Consider the following 12308-nt stretch of genomic DNA (forward strand, 5'->3'; position numbering starts at 1 on the left):
TCACCGATCAAATCTACGAATGCGACGAGGGGAAAAAAAAAAAAAAGAAAGAAAAAGAGAGTTTCGATCCACGTCGAATTATCCACCGATGTTCCCGATGTCGGATAAAATAGCCGTCGAATATCTCGATCTTTCCGTCGGAAAATACAGGGACGATGAACACGATTCCGCCATTCTCTCGTCGGATAACAAAGTTCCTCCGTGCTCCTCCGAAACGCGAGCAGCGCATTGTCCTCGAGCAACCGCGATCAATTTCCATTGGGCCGCGACTGCATCCGTCCAATATATATATATATATATATACTCCAAACGTCCAAGATTCAATCCGGTAACCAAGGAAATATCGTTCCAAGGTAGGAAGAAATCGCGGTGTAAATCATGATCGGTGTGACGACGTGCCGCCATCCTCGCCTAAAATCAAATCGGGAATAAGAAATGGACTCGCCAACTTTTCGCGGCATGCAGATTATCGCTGGAGTGTATTCGAGTAATAATTCAACAGCGGTCGAGAGAGAGAGAGAGAGAGAGGAGGGGGTGAAAGTTATTGGGCCACGATCGGTTAGAAAATCAGATATAGCGGCGAGGAGAGTTTCGCTCGTGGGAGGAAGTGGCCCGGCCGGATGTTTACTTGAAACTCCAACCGCATCCACGGCGGGGCTAAGTGAAGTGAAGGTGTGCCCCCTCCCCCGGAAGCTTCTTAAGTAAAACCATCCCCTATCGTTCCACTCCTCCCCTCCCCTCCCTCGTTTCTTCCCTCGAATCAAACCGGCCCAACTCCGACGGCGCATAAATCCCACGGATGGCGTCCCGGAGATTTGTTTTCTCGTCGCCGCTTCACGCCCGGACGAGAATAACGAGGATTAATCCCGATATTCCCCTCGTGGGCGGACTACGTGAAAGTGTAGTCCGTTATCCGTTCCGTCGAATACTCTCCCTGCGTATATAGATTTTCTAATTTCATCAGCCGCGAAACGATAGAGATTCTCCCCCTCTTCTTCATCTCCTTCTTCACCTCCTTCTTCTTTATCTTCTTCCTCGAATCTCGAGCGAGATTCGTCGTGTCCTGCGCCGTGGAAACGGTGGATATTAAATTCAAACGAGGAGGAGGAACTATTTAGAGAAAGATTATTGATCGATCTTGCTGGGAAGGATTAATCGAAGGATCGTAAGATTAATATTCGTATCAAATTTCTCGATCGTTTTTCATTGTTTTACGTAATCGTCCCATGGCTACAGACGACGAACATTCAACACGATGACGCGCGTCTTACAACCTCTCCGGTATTCAATTTTACAAGCTACTTGTTATCGTGCGGTCGGGGGGGCAGGAGGGGAAAAAAGGTAAGGCTAGGGGATCCATTGGTCGGGTTCCAACTCGACGGTTTTTGCTGTTTGCACGAAATCCGAGACTGCCGATTACCTTCGCATTGGACCACATCCAACTCCCCATTTTCGCCAGTTTAAGGTCCCTCCGCGTTCATCTGCCCTCTGTTTTTCTCCCCGCCTCATGAACCCACCGAGTATCGCGGCCGAGTTTCGTAACCGCATTTGCATCCATCGCGATCAACCAACCCCCGCGTCTTAACCATCGATCCTCCCCCGATTCTCAGTGCTCGCTGTAATTAACGATAGCTCCAAGGATATCGAATCGCCGATATCGAGTGAATTTTAGTAGAATTTTATCACTTCTCCCAACGAGATAAGATAAGAAAAAAGATCGAAGCAAGGAGAAGAGAAGGGGGTTGAATTTATATTTTTACCGCTCGAGCTTCGAAACTTGCGTCGAAATTCCGTTAATTATCTCGAAACGTTAATTACTTCCCCTTGTTGGGTGGAAAAACTCCGATGAATCTGTGACAACGCGGTTTCCGCCTCCTCCCTTCTTAACCAACGCACACAATCGTTCGCCGCGTAATTATCGCGCCATTGCAACCCGTTCGCGATACACGCCTAGGCAGATAGGTATCTTCTTCGCGGTGATTTAACCCCATTTCAACCCGCGAGACATCATTTCCCGCGGAAAACGAGTCACGACGTATCGCTGGTTGATGTGGCGCTCGCGTAACACGCGACGTCCTTATTAATTTCCCTTTGAACCCGTGGTCGTTTATCCGGGTCGCCGTGCCTTTCGTTCCTCCTCGCCGTGAGTAATAACGTGACGAGGCGTGACTGGAATTTCGTGGCTGTACACGAAAGCGAACGAATTGTGCGAACACGTGAAAGATAGGAAAAATGGTTAAAACGTTATTTTACATATATATATATATTTATATAGGTTGCGACCATAAGCACGGCTGTCGATATATCCGGAGCTGTATGACTCCGAGCACGAACGGGAACGATGAGAAAAAAAAAAGAACGAGAAGGAGGATGGTGGTCAGTCCTCGTATGGTAAATTTTTCATTACTCGCTTTCTCTACGTGGGAGAAAATGACGGGGGCGCTGGGGTATGAAATTGAAATACGTCTGCCGATCGAAAATCGACCGATCCATTTTCTCCGAGTAGGGTAGGGAGTCGTTTTCGATCGGAAATGTTTTTCGAAACTTTTGAAAATATTGAAAAATTGACTCGCGTCGTTGTTATTATTTAATCGCGTTGAAGTTGCAAAATGTTTCTCTTTCCTTCTCTTATCCTGTTGCGCGGTCATTTCGAGAGCGAACGGACCGAGATATCTCTCATAGATTGCGTAATGCCGCCGATATTTTTCCAAGGATCGACCCGATCCCGCAACCTCGATCCCTCTCTGGAGTTTATCGGAAACGAATTTATCGGGAGGGGGATGCAAGAGAGAGGTTGGCTACTCTGACGGTCCGCTGGAATACGGTTTACGGACCGCGCGCGAGATTAACTTCGAAGGGGGAATAGGGTTCTTTCGTGGGAAGGATTTCTCATTAAAGATCGATATTGCGGTTGGAAACTTGTTTCGAGGTTAAACATATTTCATAGTTTTATCCTCCATACAGATTTTTTACGATAGAAACGTCATTTGAATAATAAAACGTATATACTCGAGAGAATTACGATCGATTTTCGAATCGATAAGCATCTTAAACGAAGAACGAGTAGTAGTTGATTCCTCGCGTTCGAAATCCTTCCCTTTCATTTTTCGGTTTAAAAAGCCTCCACGCGAGAAAACCAACAAATTCTTCGCGAGGCCGTTTCCTCGTTTATTTTTTTCTCTCTTCTTTACTCCTTCTCGTTCCCCTTTATTTGCTTTCTTGAAAACGTTCTCGAGGAAAAGTCGGGTGTCCGCTTACGAGAAGATTTCCACGGAGGTAGTTGTCGTCCTCCTCCTCCTCTTTCCCCCCTTTTTTTCTTTCGCTCAATTTCTTCTTCTCCGACCACGAGCCACCGTATTCCTCGAAATCTTGGAAAACGATGATCCCCTTGGAATGATATCCCTGTCCGGAAGTCTCGCCTCGATGGAAGAAAAAACAGGTAAGGACTTGCGTTCTTACGTTCGTGTCAGAGAATTTCGAGAAAGTTGGTTGACCGTGAGATATCTCCTTCGTTGCGAAATCACGGGCAAAACGAACGAGCGTAAACGTACGAGAGAGGGAGCGAACAATTGACAGCCTCGTCGTTGCTCTTCCGTTTTGCCCTGTTTCGCATCGGACGGAAACTCGCGGGCCCTTTTCCCTCGGCCTCTCGTGTTCCTCGTTAATTATTCATATTCAATTAAAACTTTTTGCCCGGTTTCGAGGGCGGCCGCGGTAAACGTTTCGATTAGCTCGGCTACCGACTAAATAAAACTCCCTCCCCCTCCCTTCTTCTATAGCTGGAGCGTATTAAGGCTATTGTGCCGGTGCTTCGAGCGAATTGAACGAGAGAGAAGGGAGGGAAGAGAAGAAGGAGAAGGGAAAAATATGATTATTGCGTAAATACGGATGGGGGAGCTTCGATCGGTTCAAACCCCATTGTTAATGTCGGGGAAAGGAAATGCCCGGTTTGTTTGAACGTTCAATCTTATTTGTGCGTCGGAAACAACCCGCCCTCCCCGCGTTTATTGATGTTTCTTGGTCAACTTGGAGGTGTTTACTCGATTCGGTTAATTATTCGAATGAAGCAATTTCTCCTTCAAATCGCGTTTCAACCCCGTGTAATTGTGCATCGAGTTTTTCTTTCTCTTTTTTAATCCAATTTAAAAAATTCACCGTTCGTCGTCGATTGTAATTACTTGTAATTCGATGAAAGGGGAACGAGAGATAAACGCGAGTACCGAAAAGGACGAATCGTCGGGATCGCTTTGTCGGTGTCGATCAAAAAAAAAAAAAAATCGAATATCCCTGCGAATCGAGGCACGAATCGGAGCCGAGTCGGATTTCTTCGTATCGTTCGATCATCAGAAATTTCCGATCCTCCTCATCCCCTTTCCTTCGTCCTTTGCTTTAGCCCGTGATATGGCGTGTATATGAACGAACGCTGTTTGAGAAAACGACGATTGGGAAAGGGAAGAAGGGGGGGGGACACGTTTCCATTTTATCTTCTGCCATATCGTTCCAAGTCTCGACTGGAAAAGAAGAACGATGGCGACGAGGCAAGAGGGAGCGAGGAGGGGTTGGGCGAAACGAAGGGGTTAACTCGATGCTTCGAAACTTAATTGAATACTGGATAAACAAGGCTAACAGTGACGTCGGCAATTCGTTAAACGCATCCGATCCTTTAATTAAAATGTCGCTTCGAAACGCTTGCTTTGTTCTTCGAATTCGAATCGACTCGTTTGCTCTTTTTCTTTTTTTTTTTTTTTATGAAGAGACGTACGATAGCAATAAATCGAAATAATTTCTCTTTGTAGAATATCAAGACGTTTGAATTAAAGTTCTAGAATTTGTTTCTTTTTTTTTTTTTTAATAAATAGCGAACGAAATTATCGTCAAGTTGGAGAACATAGAACAATTGACGTCTCTCAGTTGGTATCTTTGTAACAATCGAAGGGTTAACTGTCCGTGAAACTACCAAAGTTGTCGATAGTGGATAGCGCATAAACTGTGCGTCCAAGTTGAACGTAGTTACACCCGAATAAAATGTTTACGCGGCTAACCGTTGAAGAGGGGCTCAAGAAAACATTACCCGGAACCCGTCCAAGATTCCTCGACCCGACGACGACGATTAACTGGACGATTCCAAGCCACAAGGGGATCGTCCACAGCCAAAACGGAAGGAAAATTTGACGTTATCACGAACGATTCGTATCGATCAGGGGGTTGGTTCAAATTGGTCGGAACCAACTCGTATTTCTCCGAACTTCTTGGCTCGTTTCGAACGCGGCTCTCTTTCAAATTAGAAAGTTTCGACCGTCGGATCGAAAGAAACGCTCGATTCGTCTCCTCTCGTCGTGGAAATAAACCGAAGATAATAATTCGATCCTTGGACGCGACGATCGTCGTTAATCTTAATCGATCGAGCAAACGATTTCTTCAAGGTTTCTCCACAGCGATTATTCGTTTATTGGAAATACCGGTGGTTTTGTTGCACCTTTTCCCCGTCTCGAAATTTCCAAGTTTTCCTTTGAGGGAAACGCTCGTTGGTGTATTGATACGCGAGCGTATAAAGCGTATCGAGAATATATTCCGAGCAAACTCTTTTCGTCACGTTTCCCCGACGTCATGTTCCTTTAAATTCACGTGACGCGATGCATCAGCCATTCGGCGAGTCTTTATTTCGTTGAGCTTTCGATTTACGAGCGGGGAGGGCGTGTTTGCTACCCAAGAAACAAGGAACGAAATTAGAGCCCTCGAGGTAGGAAGCTCGCGTGATGGCGAGAGACACGGAAATGGAGTCGCGGTGTCGAGCAGAAAGCGCGAAAGAAAGGATTCTCGGTTACGCGAGCACGTTGCTCTTTATGCCGAAAGCAGGCGCGTGATGCCTGGTTCAAAGAAGATTAGCCGTTTCACAACATTCCCCTCGTTTCTTCCACCGTTTCGCGCCGCTGTTTTCGCTGTTTACCGCTCGCTTTAAAACTCCCCCTCCCCTCTCACTCCGCTCCCTATCGCGTTAAAGAGATAAAAAGATATCCGAGAAAAGAATCGTAATGAAATTCGATCTCGCCACCATCTCGTTTCTCCTCCGCGCGACATTTATTTATTTTTTTCTTTCTCCTCTTGTAACTGTAAGATAAATAAAATAGAAACGCAGAAAAAAAAGAACCGCGAATACGCCGGTTAACACCGCAAGCTTTCTTATTACATATTCTGATACAAATCCGTATACCGCGAGACTCGCAACTTTAACGAAAGCCTTTTTGTTCGTACGAGGGAGACTTGCATTAGCATTCACCCTGATAATGACCACGAGCTCGCGCAATTATATCCTTGTATCTGTCTCTCTCTCTCTCTCTCTTCTTTGTTCCCCCTCGAAGAATCGAAGAATCCGTGCTCACCGGAAAGCGAAAGCTGTTTTTTTTCATCAAAGAAGGATCTAGAAACGGAGAAACGGGAGGAACTTCTCCCCATATTCGCGGGTACCGAGCGAAGGGAAGGTAGAATCGGTAGAAATCGGTAGCGAATCGTTTTTCCTCCGCCGAAGAATTCCTCCCCCAGGAAATTTCCATAATACACGGAGGGGGGAGGATCCGCGTTACGGCGTGGGAGAGCCCCCGTGGTTTCCGTACGGGAAATGGGAGGCCTCGTGTGCGTCATTGTCTTGTAACGTTTCTCCTTCGCGTTTCCAGCCACCCTCCCCTCCCCTTTTATTCCTTTTCCCAATTTAATTCTTTATTCTTTCTCGCGGCAAACCCGGCTCTTTGTCGCTTTTCACCTTTCTCCCGCGCGCCCACACTCTCTCCGCGCCCTCCTCTCCGCCCACTCCATCCTCCATCCTCGCGCTTTTGTGCTATGAGTAATTAAAACATTTTGGCCAGACTATGAGGGCGAGAGTTCTTCTTTGAGCTTTAAACGCGCCAGAAAATTCATCCTTCGCTCCACTCTCGCTCCTTTCCTCCAACTACCATCCCCTGCGTGTGTCGCGCAGGAGCGACGGGGCGGGGAGTGGATAACTACTCCCTTTCCACTTTATATACGGGGCAGAAGGGGGGAGGGTTCGTGAAAGGAAGCACGCACGGTTATGCGGAAACAAAACCCCCGTTGAAAATGATAAAGGCAAAGAGTGTCCGGCAGAGTGGCGCGTTTTTTTCTTTTCCTTCCACCACCGAGTCGCGTGTTTAAATGTCGCTGTTCTCGTTCCGTGCAAATGCATGCATGCATGCATGCATTCATGCATGCATGCCCGGCTACGCCTTTCCCGCAATTGTCCCGAGTGTTGTTTTCGTACGTACGTGTACACCCTTTCCCGTGCCAATTCCCTATTTATCGTTCCATTCTCGTCACTGGAAAATTCCTCCACGAGTTAATTCTCGCCAATCCTTTATTTTCTAATTGATTTTTTTATGAGAATATATGCGCAATAGTTCTCCGTCGAATTTTACTACTTACTCTCTCGTTCTCTTTCTCTCTGTCGAAAAGTATATAATTGGCGAAACGATGAAAGATGAAAGTCAAACGTTGTACAGAGATATATTAATCGAATTCCTGAACGCATAAAAGGGACGTTATATCCCCGAAACTGCATTATTCTCCCGGATAACAATAATAAATTCGTCGATCCACAAGTTCGATTCGCAATAAAATTAGAGCCGTTTCGTCCACGTGGGTGGGACGAGCCTTTTTTCCCTCCTCCCCCTCCCTCTCGTTTTGAAACCTTTTGTTTCGCGATGACGAAACAACGGGGGCAATCGTTGCACTGGTACGTTGCGAACAACCAACCTGCGGGCGTAATTTTTCCCCGCAGGCTGGCAAACAAAAAAAGAAGATTACTCGCATAATCAACGAGAACGATCTTTTCGAGGATAAAAGAAAGAAAAAAGTAGAAAACGTATAATAAATAACGCGCAATAACTATGAGAGAGCCGACTCCACTCATCACTCGTAAACGCGACGAAATACACGCCGGAAACGGGTAATTTTCGCGCGGATAAAAACGTTCTATTGGAGAACAGGTCGTGAAGTGACCCGATCGAAAGTAACAGCAAGAAAGAATATATTCAAAGGATAAAATAGGAATAAACTATTGCGTATGGATAGGTGTGCCAATATCTTTTGCTGCGTGTTCAATTCGGTTCGAAAACGGGCGAATTTGGCCGAGATTAAATATTCTCCCCGATAATTGTTTCCTTTGTTCTTGATCATTTCTTCGAATCGAGGGATGGTCAACGCGACGGTTGCATCTTCTTGCTCGCGAGGAAGAAGGGAGGAACGAAACACCCTGTTTGATTAATAGCGGCATCCTGTAAACCCAGCCACCGTGTCTCTTCCCCCCTCGTCGATTTCCTGTTTTCGTTCCACGCTCTATCCCTTTCTGCTACTTCTTCACCTTTACTCCACCACCTCGCTGGGAGAAACTATTTATCATTCGCTGCTTTCCGTGCGTTATCAATTTCGCCGACTCCAAGACATCTCCTCCTCCTCCTCCTCCTCCTCCTTCTTCTTCTTAATTTTTTAACCGCCTACCATACGCGAGCAACAAATGGCCCGTGTCCGACGAGGGTGGAATACGCTAGTTCTTCCTCTCCTCGCCAGCCGGAAATCTCACGTGCCGGAAATCTACGAGCGCCGTTAAAGATCCGTTCAAGCGGAGGAAGAGGAGTTTCGAGTCTGACGAAGTAATTAGGAAACTCGGCGGTTCGCTAAGGTAAAGTGGAGGGCGTGGAGTGAAAGATTAATATGCGTAAAGAAGTCGGTGTTGGTAAATCGCTCGTTAAAGTGTATTTTTCATTTCTAGAACAAATATCCGCGCGTAGGTGGTAACGAAAAAAAAGTTCGTGCCTGACTCGTTTGTTACTACTACACTGAGCACACCGCTTGCTGCTATCTCCTAATCCGTGTTTTTTCCCCCGTATGTATGTTACATGTAAATTCGAGCAAGATTTTACACAGGAAATAACATTTTTACACAGGATTTTACACGCGAAATAACTGATTAACTGTAAGTATATATACAACGTAAAACACTTTTATAATTCTTCACGATATTTGTATTTTTAGGAGATCTACTCTCGGCCCGATTAAAGTACTATCGTGATTTTCTTGATTCTCTTGATTTAAACTAAACTCAAGAATAGATTTACAGAGGCGAAGCGTCACGTTGTATAAAATTAGAATAAAGAGAAACAACGGGGGTGTCCCAGTTTCGAGAGAATTTTATTTTTTTTATTTTTTTCTTTCAAGATTCGTATTCTCTCGAACTTCCATAAATAACGCGGGATAAAGAAAGTTGGTTGAACGCGAAGGTATAAATAAAATTATCGCACCTGAGGGGCGACGATCCAACTTTTAAATTCTCCCTGCCTCTTCACGCAACAACTTTACCCGCGAAACTCAAACTCAACGGAAACTTCAACGTTCAACGTATGATGTAATCTCTAATAATTCAACCACGCGTTTTCTTAACTTACACGCGCGAAATTCAATTCAAAGTTTTGGCTAAATGTCCGATTTTTGGTCTTACTTACCAGTTTCAGGTACGGCGGATGGAGGGAAAACGAGGAAAAAAGGATCGGCCGTCGAATCATCTTCTCCAGGAGGAATGACGCGCTCCTATCGCGAAGATTACATCTCTGTCGGTGCATCTGTCACGTGCACGTTGCTCGCATTTGTTCGATCGAGGAAGGCCGTTCAATCGAACAGCGTGTCGAAGGAATCGACAAATCCGTCTTCGAGGCTCTTGGAGGATAATCGTAAAGTAAACGAAATACATGGTTATTCGACGAACGTTTCTTCGACGGTGAGTGGAAAGAGGACGGGATACGCAGTTTTTCACCGCGAGAGATTAATACGTATTCTTCGATTTTTCCTTCTCTTTTCGAAAAGATAAATTTCCCAGAAAATTGCACCGCTTCCATCGGTCGAGAATTAGAGAAGAAATGGCGCGACGCTTTCAGAAATTGAGTTTTCTCCCGCCGAAAAAAATCGGAACTAATGAAACGCGGTGGGATCGATGCGTCTTGGGTGGAAACTGGAATCGAACAGGGGCGTTGCTTGAGCTGGAAGAGGTCGGATATGCTTGCAAACACGCGCAACCCTGTGTACAGGGTAGGTGCATGTGCATTAGGGTGATCGATGATACTCGACGTCGAGCGACTGGCCCGTTGGTCAAGTAGATGCATCAGCTGCAATTGCGCCCGCGATTTCAATGAACGTTCGACTCGAAAATCGCGTATATACATATACATATATATATATAGATATAGATATGAAACTAGATCGGCGGATGGTCAGAGCGTCGCTCGTTTGCGTTTTATTTCTATTTTCTATACTCTCCCTCTTTTTTCCACCGTCATTGTTCACGAGTCGCTCGCTATGACGGATTAAACGGCACGAAATGCCCCCGGCATTTTCGCGAATAGGAATTTGCCAAATCCTTTCGTCAGAGGCGCGCGTTGAAATTTATAACTCTCGTAACGCTATCCCTATAGAACTTGGAACGTCGTAATGGGGGATACGTCTGGTTTCATTCCCGCATTCATCCCGAGTTCCTCTGGCCTCTCTGCGAATTTGCAATGGCCGGCGAAAAATATATATTTGAACGTGGCAAACGTTACGTGACGAAACTTACTTGCCACGTTTCTACGTGGCCGACGCGTGCAAATAGGAGGTTCGGCCCACGATGCCTCTCGTTGAATTACGTTTATCGTTTAATTGTCGCGCGGAACGACGATTCGCCACGCGGTTTATCGCGCGCGTGATAACATTTGCTTTTGTGCCGTGTTAAGTAATTTAATCGGTACTGGCGAGGACAGTCGTTCCATTTCGGGAACGATAATGCCTCGTTATTAACGAGACGCGTTACGCGCGAGGATTGTCGAAAGAAATTCGCCGACATTTGTCCGATCGTTGAGATTTGTCACGAGATAAACGTCATTTCTTCTCAACCAACCGCTTCCTCCAAGATCGTCGAGTATTGGAGTATCATTTTTTGTGAAAACTTTCACGATCTTGCAGCGATTTCTTCTTGGACAAACGTGATGGATGCACGGATCGACACGTTCTGTCCGTCGGGATAAGCTCTATGGCGAGTACTATCGCGTAAATATTGCCAGGACAAATGGATATGTAGGTCACGAGCCCGTCATCAGTCAGGGGTTGGGCCGCGTCATTAATACAACGGAATGCGCAAACTGGACAAACCGGGTAATTAATATTAACGGGACGAGTGTAATTACTATTAAATAACGTATAATTGACATGGTATTGTAACGTATCCCCTGTTGGCTCCTTGCGAAAATGTTTCTTTAGTTCGTCAAAGTACCGTTCAATTTTTTCGAAATTCTTGAATAGCGAAATAAAAAGAAAAATTATTTCCTTCTCTGGTTTAATATATTACATATTTATACACATTTTGCGGAGGATAATAATAACAACCGTTAGAATTATTAACGGGTAAAATTAGGATGGATCGAGAAATGTATGAATTTTAATTTTATCTGGTCGTATTCGAAATTTCCGCTTAGAATCGTTTATGCGTGCCGTAAGGTGAAACGATAAAAGTTCGAAATGGCGCGACAGGAGGATGAAATCGTGTGAAAAAATTGTATCCAAGTTTTTACGAGACTCGAATTCCTCGACTACATTAAGAACGCTCGTTGCAATTTGGAAAAATGCAAAAGTTCGTGGTAATGGGCTATTCGAAATATCTGTAAAACAGTTGTACGAGTGTGTAAAAACGCTTGATTCGCTTTATTCGATTCATCAGTGTCAAATTCTTGTCAACGGTTTCTTTTTCTTTTTTTTTTTTTTTTGCAATTAAAACAAGTTGTCCTTGCGTTTCACGTTTAATGTTCGAGTTTAACGGAGGGGAAGTGAGATCTGTCAACATTGTCCGGAGAATAGATCCTGAGAATAAATCGTGGAAAAGAATAATTCGTGGCACGATCATTTTTTTAGAAGTAAGTTTCTTTCGAAATCTTTCCGTTCAATTTTAGTCGACATATTTTCGCGATGGAGACTTGTGAAGGCCAACGCAAATCTATTTATCGCGTTACGAACGAGGAGGATAAACTTGAAAACGAAAAGAAAGAACCGTGAAAACTGGTATACGGATGATTAAATCCGTACTTAAATTACCTTTTCAAAACGATCGTTAATTCAGGCGTTAATTTATCTTTCCCGCTCTTGTCCTTCTCTTCCACCAAAGAGTCCCAAAAGTCTCGACCCATATTCGCTCGCGCACCGTTTCAAAGAAGATGTGAAAGATGTGGTAAAGATTCCGTGTGACGTGAGAAGAAAAAAAAAAAGAAAGAAGAAATGTCGCGCAT

At 45.0% G+C, this 12308-nt stretch overlaps 1 long non-coding RNA gene across 1 annotated transcript in view; it reads left to right on the forward strand.

Moving 5' to 3' along the window:
• LOC114577622 (uncharacterized) overlaps positions 1-11913 on the forward strand; it is a 54967-nt gene extending 43054 nt beyond the window's left edge. Inside the window, exon 3 of the long non-coding RNA XR_009832207.1 lies at positions 9510-11913. This is a non-coding gene — a long non-coding RNA (uncharacterized LOC114577622). The remainder of the gene's footprint in view (positions 1-9509) is intronic.
• Positions 11914-12308: the final 395 nt, after the last annotated feature.

This window comes from Apis cerana, linkage group LG12 (assembly GCF_029169275.1).
Source record: "Apis cerana isolate GH-2021 linkage group LG12, AcerK_1.0, whole genome shotgun sequence".
Lineage (NCBI taxonomy): Eukaryota > Metazoa > Arthropoda > Insecta > Hymenoptera > Apidae > Apis > Apis cerana.